The 23,479-nt window shown below is 41.0% G+C and overlaps 1 long non-coding RNA gene across 1 annotated transcript; it reads right to left on the bottom strand.

Moving 5' to 3' along the window:
- Window positions 1-10,447: 10,447 nt before the first annotated feature.
- Window positions 10,448-12,418, bottom strand: LOC131314397 (uncharacterized). Its single transcript, XR_009196395.1, has 4 exons — window positions 11,782-12,418; window positions 11,538-11,705; window positions 11,026-11,458; window positions 10,448-10,934 (listed from the first exon to the last, which is right to left on the bottom strand). It is a non-coding gene; the product is annotated as an uncharacterized LOC131314397 (long non-coding RNA).
- Between the last annotated feature and the right edge of the window lie 11,061 nt (window positions 12,419-23,479).

Below are 23,479 nucleotides of genomic sequence, written 5' to 3'. Positions count from 1 at the left end.
TACCACGCCAAAATGGTACAATTCTGTACCACTACATCCATACGGTACCAATCCAAAGCAAAACGGTACAATACCATTGAAAAACCCCCATACAGTACCATATTGAAAAAAAATGGTAAAATACCATACGAAAGCTTCTATACGGTGCCATACCATACGAAAACTGTATAATATCGTATTGTAACATCCCTACGGTAACATACCACAACCAAAACGGTGCAACACCGTACGACAATATCCCTACGGTGGCAAACGACCCCAAAACGGTACATTACCGTAGAACAATATCCATGCATTGCCATACTAAGCTAAAATGGTACAATACCATACCACAATCTCCACACGCTAGCATACCATACCATACCAAAACGGTACAATATCATACCACAACATCCATAAGGTACCATACCACACCAAAACGGTACAATACCGTACGACAATATCCATACGGTACCATACCACACCAAAATGATACAGTATCGTACCACTTCAACCATACGGTGCCATACCACACCAAAACGGTACAATATCGTACCACAACATCCATATGGTACCATACCACATACAAACGGTAGAATAATATAGTAAAACCCCCATACGGTACCATAGCACACTAAAACTATACAATACCGTACGACATAATCAAAACGGTGCCAAACAACTACAAAACGGTTCAATACCGTACGACAATACCAATACGGTGTCATACCACTCAAAAATGGTACAATACTGTACCACAATCTTCATACCGTACCATACCGCACCAAAACGGTACAATACCGTACTACAACATCCAAACGGTACAATAGCACACAAAAATGGTACAATACCAGTTCAAAATCCCTTTGCGGTACCATACCACACCAAAACGGTAAAATACCGTAACCACAACATCCATATGGTACCATACCACACCAACACGGTACAATATTGTACGACTATATCCATACGGTCCCGTACCACACAAAAACGGTAAAATACAATACCACAACATCCATTCGGTACCATACAACACCAAAATGGTACAATACGTACCACAACCTCTATAAGGTGCCATACCACACCAAAACGGTAAAATACTGTATCACTACTTCCATACGGTACCATACCAAACAAAAACAGTACAATACCGCCCCACTTCATCCATACGGCACCATAACACACCAAAATGGTACAACATCGTACCACAACATCCAAACGGTACCATACCACAGCAAAACAGTACAATACCGTTGCAGAAACCCCAACACGGTACCATACCACACTAAACCGGTACAATACTGTTGAAAAACCCACATACGTTAACATACCACACCAAAAAGGTACAAATACCGTACGATAATATCCGTACGGTACCATACCACACAAAAACGATACAATACGGCACCACTTCATCCATAAGGTACTCTACCACACCAAAATGGTACAATATCACACCAAAACGGTATAATACCGTACCACTTCGTCCATAAGGTACCATTTAACACCAAAACAGTACAATCCCGTACGGCAATATCCATACGGTACCGTACCACGCCATAACGGTAGAATACCGTACCACTTCCATACGGTACTATACCACACCAAATGGTACAATACCGTACCACTTCATCCATATGGTACCTTACCACACCAAAACGGTAGGATACCGTACCACAACATCCGTATGGTACCATACAAAACCAAAACGGTATAATACCGTACGACAATATCCATACGGTGCCAAACGACACCAAAACGGTACATTACCGTGCGAAAAAATCTATATAGTGCCATACCATATCAAAATGGTACAATACCATACGACAATCTCCATACGGTACCATACCACACCAAAACGGTACAATACAATACCACAACATCCAAAAGCTACCATACCACACCAAAACGGTACAATACTATACCACAACATCCATAAGCTACCATACCACACCAAAACGGTACAATACCATACCACAACATTCATACGGTACCATATCAGACTAAAACGGTACAATACCAATCCACTTCGTCCATACAGTACCGTACCACACCAAAACGGTACAATATTGTACCACGACATTCTTACAATACCATACCACACCAAAACTGTACAATACCATTGCAAAACTCCCCATACGGTACCATACCACACTAAAAATGTAAAATACCGTACAAAAATATCTATACGGTGCCATTCCATATCAAAACGTTAATATACCATAACTTAACAACCATACGGTACCATACCACACCAAAACGATACATTACCGCACCACTACATCCATACGGTACTAAACCACACAAAAATGGTACAATACCATTATAAAACCCTCATACGGTACCATACCACACCAGAATGGTAAAATACCGTTCGAAAATATCTATACGGAACCATACCAAACCAAAACGGTAAAATACTGTACCTTAACATCCATACGGAACTATACCAAACAAAGACGGTACAATACCGTACCACTTCATCCGAACGGTACCATACCACACCAATACGGTACAATACTGTTGCAAAAAACACATACGTTACCATACCACACCAAACGGTACAATACGGTTTGACAATAAATATACGGTGCCAAACGACACAAAAATGGTACATTACCGTGCGACAATATTTATACAGTGCCATGCCACACCAAAATGGTACAATACCGTACGACAATCTCCAAACGGTACCATACCACACCAAAACGGTACAATACCGTACCACAAAATCCATACGGTACCATACCACACAAAAACGGTACAATACCGTACCACAACATCCATATGGTACCCTATCACACCAAAACAGTACAATACCGTACCACTTCATCCATACGGTACCATACCACACCAAAACGATACAATACCGTACAACACAATATAGATGGTACCGTACGACATCAAAACGGTAGAATACTGTTCTAAAACCCCCATACAGTACCGTACCACACCAAAATGGTACAATACCTACGACAATATCCATACTGTGCCAAACAACTCCAAAACGGTACAATACCGTCTGACAATGTGTATACAGTGTCATACCACACAAAAATGATACAATACCGTACCACAATCTCAAACGGTACCATACCGCACCAAAACGGTAAAACACCGTACCAAAACATCCATACGGTACAATACCACACAAAAACGGTGCAATACCATTGCAAAACCCCTATACAGTACCAATGCACAAACAAGATGGTACAATACCATAACCACAACATCCATATAATACCATACCACACCAAAACGGAACAATACCATACCACTACATCCATACGATACTAAACCGCACCAAGACGATACAATACCATTGCAAAACCCCCCAAACAGTACCATACCACTCTTAAACGGGAAAATACCGTGCCAAAATATTTATACGGTGCCATACCAAACCAAAACAGTACAATACAGTACCTTAACATCCATACGGTACTATACCAAACAAAAAAGGTACAATACTATTGCAAAACCCACACAAAGTACCATACCACACCAAAACGGCAAAATACTATACGGCAATATCCATACGGTGTCAAACGATAGCAAAACGGTATATTACCAAACTGCAATATCCATACAGAGCCATACCCCACCAAAATGGTACAATACGGTAACACAATATCCATATAGTACCATACCACACCAAAATGATACAATACGTTACAACAACATCCATAAGATACTATACCACACCAAAACGGTACAATACCCTACGACAATATCCATACGGTACCATACCACACAAAATCGGTACAATACCGTACCACGTCGTCCGTACGGTACTCTACCACACCAAACGGTACAATACCGTACCACTTCGTCCATACGGTAACGTACTACATCGAAACGGTACAATACTGTACCACAACATCCATACGATACCATAGCACACCAAAACGGCATAATACTGTTGCAAAACCCCCATACGGTACCATACCACACAAAAATAGTACAATATCGTTCAACAATATCCATATAGTGCCCAACGACACAAAAATGGTACATTACCGCGCGAAAATATCTATATAGTGCCGTACCATACCAAAATGGTACAATACCGTACGACAATCTCCATACGGTTCCATACCACATCAAAACGATAAAATACCGTACCACAAACATCCATACGGTACAATACCACACAAAAACGGTGCAATACCGTTGCAAAACCCCTTTACGGTACCAATGCGCAAACTAAACGGTACAATACCATAACCACAACATCCATATGGTACCATACTACACCAAAACGGTACCATATCGTACGACATATCCAAATCGTCCCATACCACATAAAAACGGTAAAATACCGTACCACAACATCCAAACAGTACCATACGACACCAAAACGATACAATACCGAACCAAAACATCCATACGGTACCATACCACACCAAAACGGTACAAATACCGTACGATAATATCCGTACGGTACCATACCACACCAAAACGATACAATACGGCATCACTTCATCCATAAGGTACTCTACCACACCAAAACGGTACCATACCACACCAAAAAGGTATAATATAGTACCAATTCGTCCATAAGGTACCATTTCACACCAAAACGGTACAATCCCGTACAGCAATATTCATACGGTACCATACCAAGCCATAACGGTAGAACACCGTACCACTTTGTCCATACGGTACTATATCACACCAAACGGTACAATACCGTACCACTTCGTCCATATGGTACCGTACCACACCAAAACGGTAGGATACCGTACCACAACATCCGTACGGTACCATACCACACCAAAACGGTATAATACCGTACGACAATATCCATATGGTGCCAAACGACACAAAAACGGTACATTAACGTGCGAAAAAATCTATATAGTGCCATACCATATCAAAATGGTACAATACCATACGACAATCTCCATACGGTACCATACCACACCAAGACAGTACAATACAATACCACAACATCCATAAGCTACCATACCACACCAAAATGGTATAATACTATATCACAACATCCATAAGCTACCATACCACATCAAAACGGTACAACATCGTACCACAACATTCATACGGTAACATATCAGACAAAAACGGTACAATACCATTCCATTTCGTCCATACAGTACCGTACCACACCAAAACGGTACAATAATGTACCACGACATTCTTACAGTACCATACCACACCAAAACGGTACAATACCGTTGCAAAACTCCCCATATTGTACCATACCACACTAAAAATGTAAAATACCGTACAAAAATATCTATACGGTGCCATACCATATCAAAACGTTAATATACCATAACTTAACAACCATACGGTACCATACCACACCAAAAGGATACATTACTGTACCACTACATCCATACGGTACTAAATCACACAAAAATGGTACAATACCATTACAAAACCCTCATACGGTACCATACCACACCAAAATGGTAAAATACCGATCGAAAATATCTATACGGAACCATATTAAACCAAAACAGTAAAATACTGTACCTTAACATCCATACAGAACTATACCAAACAAAGACGGTACAATACCGTACCACTTCATCCAAACGGTACCATACCACACCAATACGGTACAATACTGTTGGAAAACAAACATACGTTACCATACCACACCAAACGGTACAATACGGTTCGACAAAATCCATACGGTGCCAAACGACACAAAAATGGTACATTACCGTGCGACAATATCTATACAGTGTCATGCCACACCAAAATGGTACAATACCATACGACAATCTCCAAACGGTACCATACCACACCAAAATGGTACAATACCGTATAACAAAATCCATACGTTACCATACCACACAAAAACGGTACAATACCGTAGCACAACTTCCATATGGTACCATATCACACCAAAACAGTACAATACCGTACCACTTCATCCATACGGTACCATACCACACCAAAACGATACAATACCATACCACACAATATAGATGGTACTGTACGACATCAAAATGGTAGAATACTGTTCAAAAACCCCCATACGGTACCGTACCACACCAAAATGGTATAATACCGTACGACAATATCTATACTGTGCCAAACAACTCCAAAACGGTACAATACCGTCCGACAATGTGTATACGGTGTCATACCACACAAAAATGGTACAATACCGTACCACAATCTCAAACGGTACCATACCGCACCAAAACAGTAAAATACTATACCACAACATCCACACAATACAATACCACACAAAACGGTACAATACCATTGCAAAACCCCTATACGGTACCAATGCACAAACAAGATGGTACAATACCATAACCACAACATCCATATAATACCATACCACACCAAAACAGAACAATACCGTACCACTACATCCATACGATACTAAACCGCACTTAGACGGTACAATACCGTTGCAAAACCCCCAAACAGTACCATACCACTCTTAAACGACAAAATACCGTGCGAAAATATCTTAATGGTGCCATACCAAACCAAAATAGTACAATACAGTACATTAACCTCCATACGGTACTATACCAAACAAAAACGGTACAATACTATTGCAAAACCCCCATAAGGTACCATACCACACCAAAACGGCAAAATACTATACGACAATATCCATACGGTGTCAAACGACAGCAAAACGGTATATTACCATACGCAATATCCATACAGAACCATACCCCACCAAAATGGTACAATACCGTAACACAATATCCATATAGTATCATACCACACCAAAATGATACAATATGTTACCACAACATCCATAAGATACTATACAACACCAAAACGGTACAATACCGTACGACAATATCCATACGGTACCATACCACACCAAAACGGTAAAATACCGTACCACTTCATCCATTCGGTATCGTACTACACCGAAACGATACAATACTGTACCACAACATCCATACGATACCATACAACACCAAAACGGTATAATACTGTTGCAAAACCCCCTTACGATACCATACCACACAAAAATGGTACAATATCGTACGACAATACCATACAGTGCCCAACGACACCAAAATGGTACATTTCCGTGCGAAAATATCTATATAGTGCCGTACCATACCAAAATGGTACAATACCGTACGACAATCTCCATACGGTTCCATACCACACCAAAACGAAAAAATACCGTACCACAAACATCCATACGGTACAATACCACACAAAAACGGTGCAATACCGTTGCAAAACCCCTTTACGGTACAAATACGTAAACTAAACAGTACAATACCATAACAACAACATCCATATGGTACCATACTATTCCAAAACGGTACCATATCGTACGACATATCCAAATGGTCCCATACCACACGAAAACGGTAAAATACCTTACCATAACATCCAAATGGTACAGTACGACACCAAAACGGTACAATACCGAACCACAACATCCATACGGTACCATACAACACCAAAACAATACAATACTGTACCACTACATCCATACGGTACCATACCATAAAAAATGGTACAAAACCGCACCCCTTCGTCTATACAGTACCATACCACACCAAAATGGTACAATACTGTAACACAACATCCATACGGTACCATACCACAGCAAAAAGGTACAATACCGTTGCAAAAACCCTCATACGGGTACCATACCACACCAAAACGGTACAATACAGTTGCAATAAAAACATATGGTACCATACCACACCAAATGGTACAATACCGTACGACATTATCCATACCGTGCCAAACGACACCAAAACATTACATTACCGTGCGACAATATCTAAATAGTGCCATACCATACCAAAATGGTACAATACCGCATGACAATCTCCATACGGTACCATACAACACCAAAATGGTACAATACTATACCACAACATCCATAAGGTACCATATCACACAAAAACGGTACAATACCGTACCACAACATTCATACGATACCATATCACACCAAAACGGTACAATACCCTACCACTTCGTCCATACGGTAACGTACCGCACCAAAATGGTACAATACTGTACCACAACATTCATAGGGTACCATACCACACCAAAACGGTATAATACTATTCCAAAACACCCATACGGTACCCTACAACACCAAAACGGAACAATACCGTACGACAATATCTATACGGTGCCAAACGACACCAAAATGGTACATTGCCGTACAACAATATGCATACAATGCTATACCACATAAAAATGGTACAATACTGTACCACAATCTCCGTACGGAACCATAGCACACAAAAATGATACAATACCATACCACAACATCCATAAAGAACCATACCACACCAAAACGAAACAATACAGTACGACAATATCCATACGGTACCATACCACACCAAAACGGTATAATACCATACCACTACATCCATACGGTACCTTACCACACCAAAACGGTACAATACCACACCACACTCTCCATACGGTGCCAAACGACACCAAAACGGTACAATACCGTACCACAATATTCATACGATGCAATACCTCTCCAAAACGGTACAATATCGTACCACTATATTCATACGGTAGCATACTACACCAAAACGGTACAATACCGTACGACAATATCCATACGTGCCATACAACATGAAAACGGTACAATACTGTACGACAATATCTACACGGTGCCATACCACACCAAAATGCCACAATACCGTACCACAAAATGCATACGGTACCAAACCACACCAAAACGATACAATACTATAGGACAATATCCATACGGCACGAAAACGAAACAATACCGTACCACAACATCAAATACGTTACCATACCACACCAAAATGGTAGAATATCCTATCACACTATCCATATGGCGCCAAACCAGACTAAAACGGTACAAATACCACACGACAATATCCATATGGTGCTATACCACACCAAAACGGTATAATACCATACCACAATATGCATATGGTGCGATCCCACACCAAAACAGTACAATACCGTACAACTACATCAATATGATACCATACTACACCAAAACGGTAAAATACCTAAGCACAACATCCAAGAGGTTCCATACCAGACCAAAACGGTACAATACTGTACGACAAAATTCATACGGTACCATATCCTACCAAAACAGTACAATACCATACCACTTCATCCATACGGTAACATACCACACCAAAACGGTACAATACAGTACGACAATATCCATATGGTGCCAAACGACACTAAAACGGGACATTACCGTACAACAATATCCGTACAGTGTCATACCACACGAAAATGGTACAATACCGTACCACAATCTCCGTACGGAACCATACCACACCAAAACGGTACAATACCATAGGACAACATCCATAAGGTACCTTACCTCACCAAAACGATACAATACCGTACGACAATATCCATACGGTACCGTACGACAATATCCATACGGTACCGTACCACACCAAAACGGTACTATATCGTACCACAACATCCATACGATACCAAACCACAACAAAACAGTACAATATCGTACCACTACATCCATACGGTACCATTCCACACCAAAATGGTACAGTACCGTACGAAAATATCTATATGGTGCGATACCACACCAAAACGGTACAATACCGTACCACTACATCCATACGATATCATAGGACACCAAAACGGTACAATAACATACCACAACATCCATACGGTAGCATACCACACCAAAACGTTACAAAACCGTACCTCTACATCCATATGGTATCATACCACACCAAAACGGTACAATACCGTACCACAACATCCATACGGTACCATACCACATCAAAACGGTACAATACCGTACGATTACATCCATACGGTACCATGCCACACCAAAACGGTACAATATCATACCACAACATCGAGTTTGCTAGGAAAAGAAACTGCAAAAGCACAGCCTAGGCAAAAGTTAAGGCATTCGAAGAAAGGCTTGCTAGGGACTCAAGCTCCATCTGGTAACCTAGGAAAAATTCAGAGCACATGAGAAGAAAAATCATGAGTGGAAACCCAACCTGAAAGGTTGTGATTTTTGGAACTACGTAAAAGGCCTGATTCCTTGAGATACATTGGCAATCTCACATTGTGATGCAGCCCTAACATGTGGAGAAAGAGAAAAACATCAAGAGATTTGTACTCAAAATATGGCATAACTAACCCTACGTATTGAGCTCGCAAAAGATGAGTATGCTTTTCTCGAGGAGTTGACAACAGCAAAAGACACAAGAATTATCGTTCATCCCCTCTAACTTAAGAGTCGTTGACACAATAAATAAGATATCTCAAAGATTCTCAAATTTGGCAATGAGGCTATAGGTCATGACAAAAGCAAGGTGTAAATCAAAACCAAGCATAAAAAGCAAGAGAAAATTGGATGCTACTTGTCTAAAATGAAATCTAGCTTCCTTTGGAAAATGGGAGGAATGGCTGAAGGATGGATACGTCGACTGCAACATCGATTCTTCAGCCGTGTAATCAACCCCTTGGCTAGTATTTCATTTTACATAGATTACTTTATGTTTTCAAATTCTGGCTATTTATCCAGGAAACAACAAATACTTGTTCAAAAAGCCATGCTCTGACTCTCGCATGCAATCTCAAAACATTTAGGGGCAATTCTCATTTTATGAACAAAAAACTTGATTACAAAATCATCACTGTGGTTGCATTCACTACATACAGTTTCTTCCTGTCTTTTTACTAACTTTGGACAGGGAAAGAAAAATCCTAAGGCTAGTCATGATGGCGTCTCCGAGACGATCTCTGAGATGAAGAAGGGGATTGCTCACTGGTCCCCACATCCTCCCCACTGGCAGCTGGTACTCGCTCAGCCTCAAGCTGTAAGAAAAACGATACAAGCATTCAGGTTCAAGAAAGAACACAAAGCAAAAAAGCATACAAGAGAACCATACCTCAAGGATTTGACGGCACTGCATCTGAACCAGAGCCTCCACACTCTGATAAGCACGCAGCCATTCCTACACTACCTCAGCAAGCACCTGTAGGATAATCAACATTACAAGTATTTGAGCATGGGATACAATATGAAGTAGTGGAAATTGGAATGAAGCAGTGGAAACCTGAAAATACTTGTGAAACTCCAGCCGGTAACGTGCAAAGCTGGGTCGAACAAGGAGCAAGCGCTAAGCGCTCTTCCTCTCCTCAGCAAAGTGAAAGGAAACAAAAGAAGGGGCCCGTGGCCAAATAGGAGCAACTGGAGAAACAGCAGGTGGAGTCAAGAAAAGACGGCAATACTCCATGTAGTCACCTGCCTGAAGAAGCAAGCCTGTCTAGTATCTAATCTAAGCATTACATTGAAGAGGTGGATCTCATCGACGTCGAAGGTGGAGAAGGAACAAACTGAAGAGCCTCAGCTCGTGGGCGCCACTGACTAGCCACCCAGTCGCCCAAATACCAAGCCCGGCAAAAAGGGCCCTCGAGTAAGCTACGAGTACGGTCCAAGACTCTAGAATGCGCAAGGGGGGCAATCCTCTGGTACACCGCTCCAAGGGTCAAAGCACACCTGCAAACAAGGTCGAATCAACCAAAGCGCAGGGAAATGAAAATCTAAACGAATATAAGGACAAAGACAAGGAAAGTACTTGCTCAACCGTCCGTCGGTCTAAAACTCGTTGCCACTCAAGAAGGCTCAGAACTGGTGACCTCGGCTTTCGTTGCCCCACCAACCATCATTCATAGCGAGGAACACAGTTCGCATCCTCATGTCTAGTGTCAGTAGGAAACCGAAGAAGATGCTCGAAAGCTCAGAGCTGAAAAATGGAATAACAAACATGACTCAAATCCCAAGAAAAATCAAAGTAAAAAGGAAAGGGAAGAAGGATATACCTCAAGCACTCGGTAGTGGCCGTCAAGGATGAGACTCTTGTCCCATGAACAAACTCCAAGGTTGCCATACAAGGTGGCCAAAGTAGATGCTCCCTAGTCGAACTCCCAAGTCGCCTCCAAATACTGCAAAGGGGCCAAAAACAGTACGTGCATCGAGCTATCCTTGTTGGCAAACTATGTCTGCCCAAGGAGGTAGAGAAGGAAAGCCCGTGTCAACTGTTCAACGCTCACTTGAGTCAAAATATTAGCCTTCATAAAAGTCTTGCTCAACCAAGAGAAGTCAATATGACCGCGTGAATGGAGATGAGGCAATTTGCCCAAAAAACCACTCTAAAGCTCCTATTCGCTGCCAGAGCTTGGGATCAACCCAAAAAGGAGCCCCGCCTACTTGTAGGCCAATAAGCAAAGAGAAGTCGCCTGGTGTGATCGTCATCTCACCAGCAAAAGGAAAGTGGAACGTGTTGGTGGTATCCCACCACCTCTCAACTAGCGAGGTCATTAGGAACCAATCTGTCTTCGGGATATTAAGACCCATAATGAATGTCTCAAAACCTGCAGCACGCACCAACTCTCGAGTTGGCTCTGGCAATGTCAAGAACCATTTATGCACCTCTTTGCCTCCACCACGAGCCTCCAATCTCCTATTTTTCTGCAAAATTCCACCAAAAAAGGGAGTTAATCTCATGATTGCATAAAAAAATGAAAAGCTAGGGGCATCAAATTGACGTTTAAAAGCATGCATTGCCTAAATAGGGGGCACGATTATTTTAGCCTTTTTAAACGGAACAATTTCGACCCAACCTCGGGTCCTTCTCATTCATGCGCCTGGCTAAAAGGGATTTCATCCCACAAATAAAAATTCATTTTTATGCAAATTAAACTCTGCACAAAGTAAACCTTTTACTTTTTAGGAAGCTTACCAGAACATTGAGAACGCTTAAGTGCTATTTGGGCTTTCTACAAACTACCTCGGCCTCTGGGCCACCAACAGGAGGACGGTACTGCAGGAATCTGCCAGAACGCAACCTACGAAAAGGAAGAACGTATGAAGCAGCATCTAACGGATCGAGCTCCTCAACCGCCTCTTCGTCGGATGAAGGATACTCACACCTGCATGGAGGGTGTGAAGAAGAGCCCGCAGCAGACGGTGGAATATTCGTAGAAGAGGGTGGCAGCAAGTTGACGGTCTCGGAAGGTTGTGCGGCCATGGTGATCAAAGGAATGAGGACAATGAGAACAATGGGGAAAGATGGCGACAAAAATGGTTGCGGCGACAGCGACTCCATGCCCACTATCTCAGCGGCTCTACGCCCGTTAACTCAGCGGCTCTATGCCCATTTACTTAGCTGCTCTACGCCCACCATTCAACACGCCCATGCTCACTATCCCAATAGCTCTACGCTTGCTATCAACAGCTCCACACTCATACCCATACATCCAGCAGCCCTACGCCCGTACTCACTCCGCAGCTCTACGCTCGCTATCTTAGCAGCTCTGCGCTCATACTTCAAGTTACTCATCAGCTCCGTGCTTGTCATCCCCATAGCTCTATCAGCTGCTCTACGCCCACAAATTCGTCGGCTCTACGCCCACTATCTTAGTGGCTCTATGCCTGTAACCTTTTCAGCGGCTCTACACCCACTATCTCAATAGGCACCATGCCATGATCACCAAGATATCATCTGTTCCCAAACTCTACGCTTGAATGCTCAAAGTCCAACACTTTGAATTCTTGAAGCTTTTCGAATGACCCAACCACTATGTACTGGATGCTCAAGTTCTACACTTGAATGCTCAAGCTCTACGCTTAAATGCCCAACCACTGCGTACTGGATGCTCAAAGCCTATACTTTGAATGCTCGGATTCTACCCTCCGAATGCTCGAGCTCTAAGCTCTGAATGCTCTAGTCCAGAACTTGAAAGAAGCTCTACACTTAAAGCAAACACACACGCACGGGCCCGTGCACATAAGCATTCACATCGAGCCTGCATCAATTACATCACCATATCCATTAACATATTTAACCACCATCATATACATACTTTGTTTTGCATCTCTCCTTTCACTCATGAAACAGGTCAAACCTGCAATCAACTGGCTCCGCATGTCGATTTTATTGATCGGTCCAGTGCCTCGATCCTTTGGCTCTACGCCAATTATGGAAGATGGAAAAGCTCCGTGCTCAGACCTTCAACTTCATACCAGCTCCGCGCTTCGGTTCTATCAAGCTCCGTGCTCCAACTCCTCAATCCCTCACTTTACGACTGCAACTGGCTCTACGCCTCAGTTCCATCACTTCAAGCTCTATGCTTTGACTTTCAACCGGCTCTGCGCCTCGGTTCTTCCACTTTAAGCTCCAAGCTCTCAGCAGGCTCTGCGCCTCAGTTCTATCACCTCAAGCTCAAAGCTCTAGCCCTTAGGCTCTTGCCTTATGATTGTAACTGGCTCTGTGCCTCGGTTCTTTCACCTCAGGCTCCGTGCACCAATTACTAGGCCTTGTGCCCCCCATATCTCAAAAATCGGTGTTCGATTGTCTCCAGAAGATGGTATGGATTCCACCCCAGTTACATCTATTCCATCAAGCTCATTCGTAAGGACAGACTACTCTACTGAGCTCCCCTTAGTCAAAGTAAGGATGATCATGAAAAGTAAACGCCTCACCCGCTATGTATTGATCTACCCCAAAATACTGAAGATTCTCTCCACAAAATTTTTCTGGCTGCCCCTTGCTCCTTTAACTCCTCTCTGCCAAAATCCTGTAATAACCCAGGTACGTTGCACTATGGCCTTTAAAGCCCAAAGGTACATTTTCTGTCGAACTTTTTTCTTTTTATTGCCCCTCGAACTACAATTGGTCTGAATTTCCCTTGTAGAATACGTAGGCAGCCTCCCAGCCAGACCATAACTAAATTTTTTTTTCAAAAACCCTTTGAATAGTGGTTCAACCAAATTGAAGTTGTTTTACGACTTTGACTCTTACTTAAACATGTCTTGTGATCCATCTAAGTTCAGTCAAAGAGGGGCATTTGTAGACACCCCAATTTGGCCTAACGATTATTTCAAGTCCCACCTTGGGGACCATCCCGATGATGAATAGATACAGTGATTGCTGATTGACTTCTCGTAAACCCATGGACTTTTGGTGAGTACTTTTAGCCACTTAGAGGACCCAATTCAGAGCCAAATAGCCTTTCAGACAGAAATACAGCATCCTAGGAGAATCAATTTGTCGGCCGTTAGATCTATCTCACGGCCTCAACTTCATTCTTTTACCCATGAAACATGTTGTTTGAAAATCTCCTTGAGAGATTGATCCTTCGGTAGCCAGATCAATTCTTTGGCCGCCACATCTATTACTCGGTCGCCAGATCGTTCATTCGGCCGCTAGATCGTCTATTTTCCAAATTCTAGAATGTTCTATCAAACATTTGATTCGTTCTCAAAACACTAGCAACCAAATTATGATGCGTTCGAGCTACTAAAGCAGATTCGATTAGAGATCTTACTACCCTGTAATTCCTTATTAATTTAAGCCATTTGATTGGCCGGAGTGAGTCACAAATTGCCTATATAAAGGGGCACTTAGGGTTCTGAAAACAACAACATTTCATATCATCAATCACCCTCTCTAGCCATGAAATTCTGCACACATACTCTCTCATATCTCCCCTACAAAAACCCTAACCTCCCGAAGGCACCTGCAATCCGACGATCAAACCCTCGAAGTACAAACTCTATCCCTAGGGTTTTTGAGAAGCAAATCAGTCAATCACCCTCAATCCGAAGCAATCAAGCAACTACGGGATCAAGGTGGTGAGGCTCAGGGGCCTACGGTTTGGTTCTTTTATGCTTTTTGTACATTAATTTTAGCGTTTTGATTTTCTGTTAATCACTTAGTCTGGTGTGAGGAAGAACATCGGCTGGGGAATCAATCTTTCAGCTGATATATCAATCAAGAAGGATTCCTCAGCCGTGACATCTATTCACCGGCCGAGGGATTGATTCTCTAGGACAGCCTATTTGTTTTCTGCTTATTTTGATGCATACTTTCAATTATCATTCTGGCTCACCTTATCAATTGTTAAAGGCTAAAATCAATTACGTGTTTAGAATTAAATAAAACAAGTACTAATCATATGTTGAACAATTATGGGCCAGTCTCACGACTGGGTGAAGAGGGGTGCCTAACACCATCTCCATATCATACTCTTGGCTCCCGTACCCGGAATCTCTATTTGTTTTTTCTAGTTTTATAAACTAGGTCGCAACTCTAATTTGATGATAACCGCTATCGTGTGGCGATGTTCTTAGCCATGGGAATATCCACGATCTTGGTTTATGGAGCAAACAAACAAACAATGATCAATCTGTATGGTGATGCCCCGTTTGGGAGGTGTCTACAACTCCAAAAATTCATCCAAGACTCTCCAAATAATCCTTAAATACTCTGATTCAACCGCCACTAATCCGGCTCCACACCTGAAAAATAAATTATCCGGGAAGTATACGATACAACAGAATAACAATACTCATATTCGTTTTCCTCCTGGGGTATGCCCCTTGTAGGCTGTGTATTCGGTTAGCATCTTTTTATTTTCAAGCTGATTTACCCAAAAAAAACAATACTCATATTCAAGTGGAATCAATAAACGATAATCGACTACCCAGTCGAAACAAACAATCACAAGGGACCGATCAGACCACGCCCTCCTCAGTACATGATCAGTGACCCTCCTCTATACGTTTCTCGCTGAGCCCCGACGGACGCATTCAGGACTAATGGGCATGCTATTGGTAAGGTCACTCAATCCCAGTACTGAACAGTTCTATAGCACTTAGCCATCAATATCATAATCAATATCAATTATTCCCCTTTTCAAAAAAATTCCATAGGATTGAACAAATATCACGAGATAATCAAGAGGAGTACAAAAGAATAATTTAGAAAGGATTCCAAAAGTGGGAATCATATCTTATACTCCCCGGATTACCTCAAAATATGATCGCCACCAATGAATATATGCATCTCAACTCCATGAACAACCTCCTAAAATTCCATTATGTTCTGAGACAATTCCACCTTAAACTCCATGATCACATCTTGTTATCAGCCTACTATTACTTGGCCATGCTGTTTTCTTTGGCCGAAGTGATTTGTCCAGTAGACCTCTCATGCATATATAGACAACAAATAAATCTACCTCAGTTAATTTTTCAACTACTACCAACTACTATTCTACCAACCTCACTTTTCATGCACTGACCACATTAACACTTCAACCTGCACAACCTATGCCTCTCCTCTCTCATCTGAATCTCTCTATTTTTTTGGGTAAATTAGCTTGAAATTAAAACAGGATAACCGAATGTACAGCCTACAAGGGGCATAACCCAGGAGGAAAAGAAAAGGAAAAAAAAAGATTCAAAAATAAAGCGATAACCCATGCACAACCCGCATGGAGAGTAGGGTATAGTATGTAAAATAACAAAAGTGGCATGTGTGTAAAGATCATAACCCCGTTGCACTATCCATTTAAGCGGAAGGATAGTATCACGGGGTATGATATTTATGATATTTAGTGATACGAGCAGTAAAAACATGAAAGCGAACCACTGCCTGGCACATCCCGCCAGGCCAGGAAATAAAATCAATAGTCGTGGTCCGAAATGACCAAATGATAACCATCATTGAGGACTAGCAGCAACAAAGCAATTCGGCAACAAGAGAGGCTGAACAGCTACTACAGAGGAACAAGGCACCAAGAAGAGTCTCGAACCAGAGATGATGGCATCCGACAAGGGGCCCCACCTTGCACACCATGCCCATTCCATCCGGCTTAATACTCCCTCATCCAAGCCTAAGGCTCGCCAAAACAAACCATTCTCAGCCAACTACCACCGACCACAGACTCCAGAGATGGGATGAGCAATCCAAGACACTAATACTCCAACCAAACCCAGAAAACCAGCATAATACCCACTTCTAAAGAACAGCTACTACAGAGGGAAAGGCACCGAGAAGAGGCTCGAACTGGAGATGACGGCATCCGACAAGGCTACCCTCCCAAGCACCTTGCACACCATGCCCATTCCATCCAGACTACTACACCCTCAACCTAATCCCATAGGCTCGCTAAAACAAGAAACAGAACAGCTCAAGGACCAAAATCAGCGCATAACCACCGAAAAGGCCACTCGAACCGCAAATGAGACCAAGTTGCCCTTTTCAATCAGAGCAGAACCCCAATCTAATCAATGATAACTCTCCAAGCAGGCCCTTTCAACCAGAGCAATACCCCAATCTAATCAATGACAACTCACGAAATAACCTCTTTCAATCAGCGCTTAACCACCAATCTAGTTGAAGATTACCTCAGACCCACCATACTACACTAAAGAACTAGGCCAACGAAGCAAGGAAACTTGGAATATGAACAAGCCAGCAAAGATGCTAAAGCCTTAGTCCCAAAAATGGACAATACCACCCTATTGTCATTCGAATTGTGCCCCAAAAATGGGCAACTGATATGCTGAGTCAATTGCCCAAAACCGGCGTTAGGATTTGTAAAGCCACCACTTCAAAATTAAAATATTGTACACATGTATATAGTATCCAGGTCCAGCTTTCTATTAGAATGCATCTTGGGATGATTTTTAAGGGTGGTCTAAAACAGTTTCATGTAAGGGGAAGTGTGACATGCTTTGATTTTTGTTGGAGGAAGGAGTGAAGATGAAAGATAGGGTCTCAAGTCTGCGTATAAATAAGAAGAATTGGGGAATTTTCCCTCCAACTACAATATCCTCTGGGTAAGAGAAGAGGAAGGGACACTCACTTGTTAATTTTCCCTCCAAACGCAAGGCCATGGGGACACGTAAGCATCCTACATCAAATAATTGAAGGAAACAGACGGCGTGGGTTTAATTGATGAAATGTTGAATAGTTTAGAGATGTAATTGACATTTAGTGAAGTTTAAAGGTTTATGAAACATTTAAGCGATAATTTAGAGGTTTTTTGAAAATTTCCAAAAACATGATGAAAAGAAATGTCAAAAAAGAAAAAAGAAGAGAAAAATTGAAGACGAACCAATGCCATATATTTGCGATTTATATTCGTTGTGGCACATAAACATGGAGATACAGCATTTTTTGTTGATTAACCAAAACAGATTGTAAGCATGTTCAGATTTCCTCTGATTCCCCATTATGGTACCAATTCTATTATCTTAACCCAACAACAATAGATATGGTTTCTCCCAAATCTGATTATCAAATTGCCCATTCTCAGATCCTACTTACTCAATCCAAAAATAAACAGTGCAGAAATTTAATCGAATACTGCAAGAACAGTACCCCTCTTTGAAATACCTGACCCATGCCAAACCAAAGTGATGAGCAAAAATCCGCCCATGAGCGAACCCCATCGCCGTGCCACAGTCGCATCGTACCAATATCGGGTGTTGAACTTAGCGGAGCTTTAATACCCATGGTTGAGAACCATTTGGGCTTGGACTCTGATGTTATGGAGTAGGATTGAGCGGTGACCAACCTCCTAATCGACAACCCAGATTGAGTATTCTGATGATGGGTAACGAAACCCAATTGAAAGATGCAGAAACTAGAGCTTTGTAATGCCACATCTGAAAAGTACATCTCCACTGCCCTCGGCCCTGCAGATGAGCGGTGAGCTAAACGGCGGTAGGAACGCCATAGGAGATCGCCCGACGCCAGAGGTGAACCAATCACCGGAGACCTCCATTAGTGAATTTCTCAGACCGATGATGTCAGTCCTGTTAGGAAACTGAATCCCCACGACCCAGTAATGAGGCGTAGAGATTAGACAACAAAAATTGTAAAAAACCCTACAAGGCGGAATTAGGGTTTTACCACAACTCCCGCGTCACGAACGCTGGTTGAACTTGTTACAGCACATCTTGCTGTATGCCACGAATACTACTCGACCGTACCTTACGATCTTCTGCCATATTCCCTTATACCTCGAATCACGTACCCGTTTGTGGAAACCCTACGTGATTGTTTGTTCTCTCTCTCAGCCCACTTTTCTGATTTCTCAAAAACGTCTTTCTACCTAGAGAACGAAGCGGTATATTTATAGGGTTAGGGCAGGGACCTAAGGAGAAATAAATCTAGGCTCCTTGTGTAAATAAGAAATCTTAATCCCACCAGGATTTTATTTTTTATCACACGAATTACAATTCACCCCACTACAGAATTGTAATTGCACTCTCGTCCTTATCTCAATTATATTTCGAGCTCCATGTTATTAAATACTTATTAATTTCCCCACGTTAAGATTATAGATACCCGTTGATTAAAATAAACAATCTCCCACTTAATCAGCATCTTAACTTGAGACTATCCGCTTAACTTATTCGATATGTCGGATACAAATATCCACCTGCAGGATTTGACATAATCGATACTTATAAGCTTACTCAAGGGGTATCATCAATCCCTTATCGAGACGTGGATTCCATTAATAATTAATAGTTGTCATATACATAATGTTGCGACCCAACTCACCGAGACTATTGACCGTATAAAGATCTCACTCTTTAATGAATCAAAGTCAACAACATTAAATATATACCTCTAATAATTATCTTTAGATTAAGAGCATAAGTATTCATAATAACCATGAGATTCCAATTGTCATATAAAGTTAGTAAAAAGACAATTACCTCAATGCGGTCCCATTCAATATACACAAAGTGTACTAGCACAATGAGTTAGAACTAGACTGTTCCCTGTAGTCAAGACAGACCTACTAAAATATTGTGCTACAATCCTACCGATGGTGTGTCAAATTCCATCTAAGACTGTGAACCATAACTTATATTCCACAAGAACCGATGATCCAATCTTCTGTGTGTAAGCCATACTCTACGTACTGGATTATCTACTATGTAGAATAAAAGACACACACGCACAACATACAAAAATATCATGCAAATATTGCCCATAAAAGATTCTTATCAAAAAGGGATAAAACTGATTAATACATAACAATATTAATCCATCATATAAAATCATAATAACTTTTACATAACATCCTAACAAACTCCCATTGAGACTCAAAATCATACTACCATGCATCTCACTCCCATTCCCTCTACGTGGCTATCAAAAGTCTAAGCTTCTAAGCTGTACGTAAAAGGATCTGCTAGGTTGTTCACCGATGCAATCTTGGACATGGATACCTGGTGCTGATAACTGGGATGTAATCCCTTCAGCTAACAAGTACTCCCTAAACTCTCCCAAGAGGTATTTGCCACCACGATCAAATCACAGTGTCTTAAGACATTTACTCAGACGCTTCTCCGTTTCCGCCCTATACTCCCTGAATTTCTCAAAGCATTCGGACTTAAGGTGCATCAAATAAATATATCAAAACATTGAGTAATTATCAATCAAAATGATGAAATACTCAAAACCACCTCTTGCTTGGACATTCGTGGGTCCACAAAAATCAGAATGAACCAATCTCAACGGCTCTTTGGCTTTGTAAACCTTTTACTGATAAAAAAGTCTCTTGGTCATCTTACATTCCAAATAGGATTCACAGACTAGAAGTTCCTCAACTTCCAATGAACCTGAAGGTCCATCCCTGACCAGTCTAAAAATCCTATTCAGATTAATATGACCAAGACATAAGTGCCAAAGATACGTTTGGTTCAATTTAGAAGGTTTTTTTTTCTTACATGGTAAATTATTAGTGTTATTCAATTCATGCAGTTGCACTGTAGGAAATATAGGATTAATAAAGTAGAGATTATCCATCAATGAACCAGAATAGATAAAATGTTTATTTAACTTAATAACCACAAAGTTACTAAAATAAACCAAATATCCATCTTTAATCAACTTAGAAACTGAAACCAAGTTTCTTCTAAGTGTGAGAACATAAAGACAGTCTCTCAAAATTAAACTCCTATTATTATTAAAATTTAAAAAAACATTTCCTACTACAACTGCTGCCACTCTCGTAGCATTACCCATGTGCAGATAAATCTCTCAATCACCTAGTCTTCTGGTTTCCTGGAACCCATACAATAAATTGTAAACATGATTAGTGGCTCCTGTATCCACACACCAGGTACTGGTAGATAACACCACTAAACATGATTTAACGCCTAGCGAAAAGATCTATCTTGATTATTCACTTTATTGAGATAAAATAGACATTTCTTCTTCTAGTGTTCTTGCTTCTTGCAGTGAAAACACTTGCCCTTAGGCTTTTTCACTCCACCTTGAGGCGCATGGACTGCCTCCACAACCTTTTTTCTGAGACTTGTTTTGCTTCTTCTTGCCTTTCAGCTTAGAAGTAGAAACCTTCTCTGCCACTAACACTGATGATGGTTTCTTCACAACCAAAAGACCCTCAGCTGCTTGGAGTTCCTTAAGTAGTTTCGCCAAAGATAAATGCATTTTATTCATATAATAGTTCTGGCAAAATTACTTAAAACTCTCAGACTGCAGTGAGTTAAGAACGAAATAGATTTGGGTTTCTCCATTAATTTCAGCTCCAAGGATCTCTAGTTCATTAAGAATAGCTATCATCTTCAGAACATGATCCCTAATCGAAGTCCCTTCAACATGGGTGATACTCATCAATTTAAATAAAAATTTGGTTCTTGTTCTGTGACATTTTCATCAAGTCTAGGAGGGCACACCTCAGACAACACAAATTTATGCCTTTCAGCAGTTAACACAATATCCAAGTTCCTTTTTCAGTCAATATAATTTGATCCAATAAGTTTATTTTCTTTGAGAATAATGACAAGTGAATTGAAAGAGCCCATTTTTTAATCTGAGAATCAAATAATATAACAATCAATTATTAAGGGTAATAAAAACTTTGAATTTCATTTTAATATTGGTTCCCTCAACCACATGTTAAAAGAAAAACATTGGCAACCCTACACACCGTGAAGAGCATGCCTTGATGGGAAGTCTTCTACTCTTTATAATTCGTGTAGATAGACACAACCTTTTAATTTTACTATCTAGACACTATACCATGCCAAGCAAAATTAAATAGCCAATATAGCTTCAGTTCTATAAATAATAATAGTGACTCAGATGGTGAGGATACTATTATTTACAGCTAAGTGTATACCATTATCTAGCCCCATGACCCATTGTTCCGTTATGAATTACCTCTGATGGAGAAGTAATTCACACAACAATTATCTTAGAGCTATCCCTTTAGGAAGTTTGTACCGAGATGCCACAATTAATTTTGTCCGATAGGGAGGGAGGTTCTGAAACCAACACATAAAATTAATTATATCACCTACGAACTAGCAATGGAAACCATGAGATTTATCCAAAATAAATTCCCTCTCCCACTTAGTTATTTAAAAAAATTGTGAGGGTTATCAAATTTTTGAGTTTGCAAAAAAAACGTGATCTAGGTCAAAGGCCATATATTACCATGTTGTCTCAATATGGTAAACTATCACATATGCAAACAATATGGAAACACAAATAATAAGGAAACACAAGATAAAGAATCCAGCTATTATGGTCAAAGATGCAATCCTTGAGCAACAAGGAATCCTTCCAAATTTGAAATCCTTAAACAATAAGGAATCCTTCCAAACTTGAAATCCTTAAGCAATCTTTCCTTACTTGAAATCCTTCAACTATACTTGTGTGGAAAGCTTAAATACTTT

Source organism: Rhododendron vialii, chromosome 13a (assembly GCF_030253575.1).
Source record: "Rhododendron vialii isolate Sample 1 chromosome 13a, ASM3025357v1".
NCBI classification, from domain to species: Eukaryota; Viridiplantae; Streptophyta; class Magnoliopsida; order Ericales; family Ericaceae; genus Rhododendron; species Rhododendron vialii.
The sequence above is the reverse complement of the archived record's forward strand: the minus strand, read 5'-3'. Positions and strand labels throughout refer to the sequence as shown.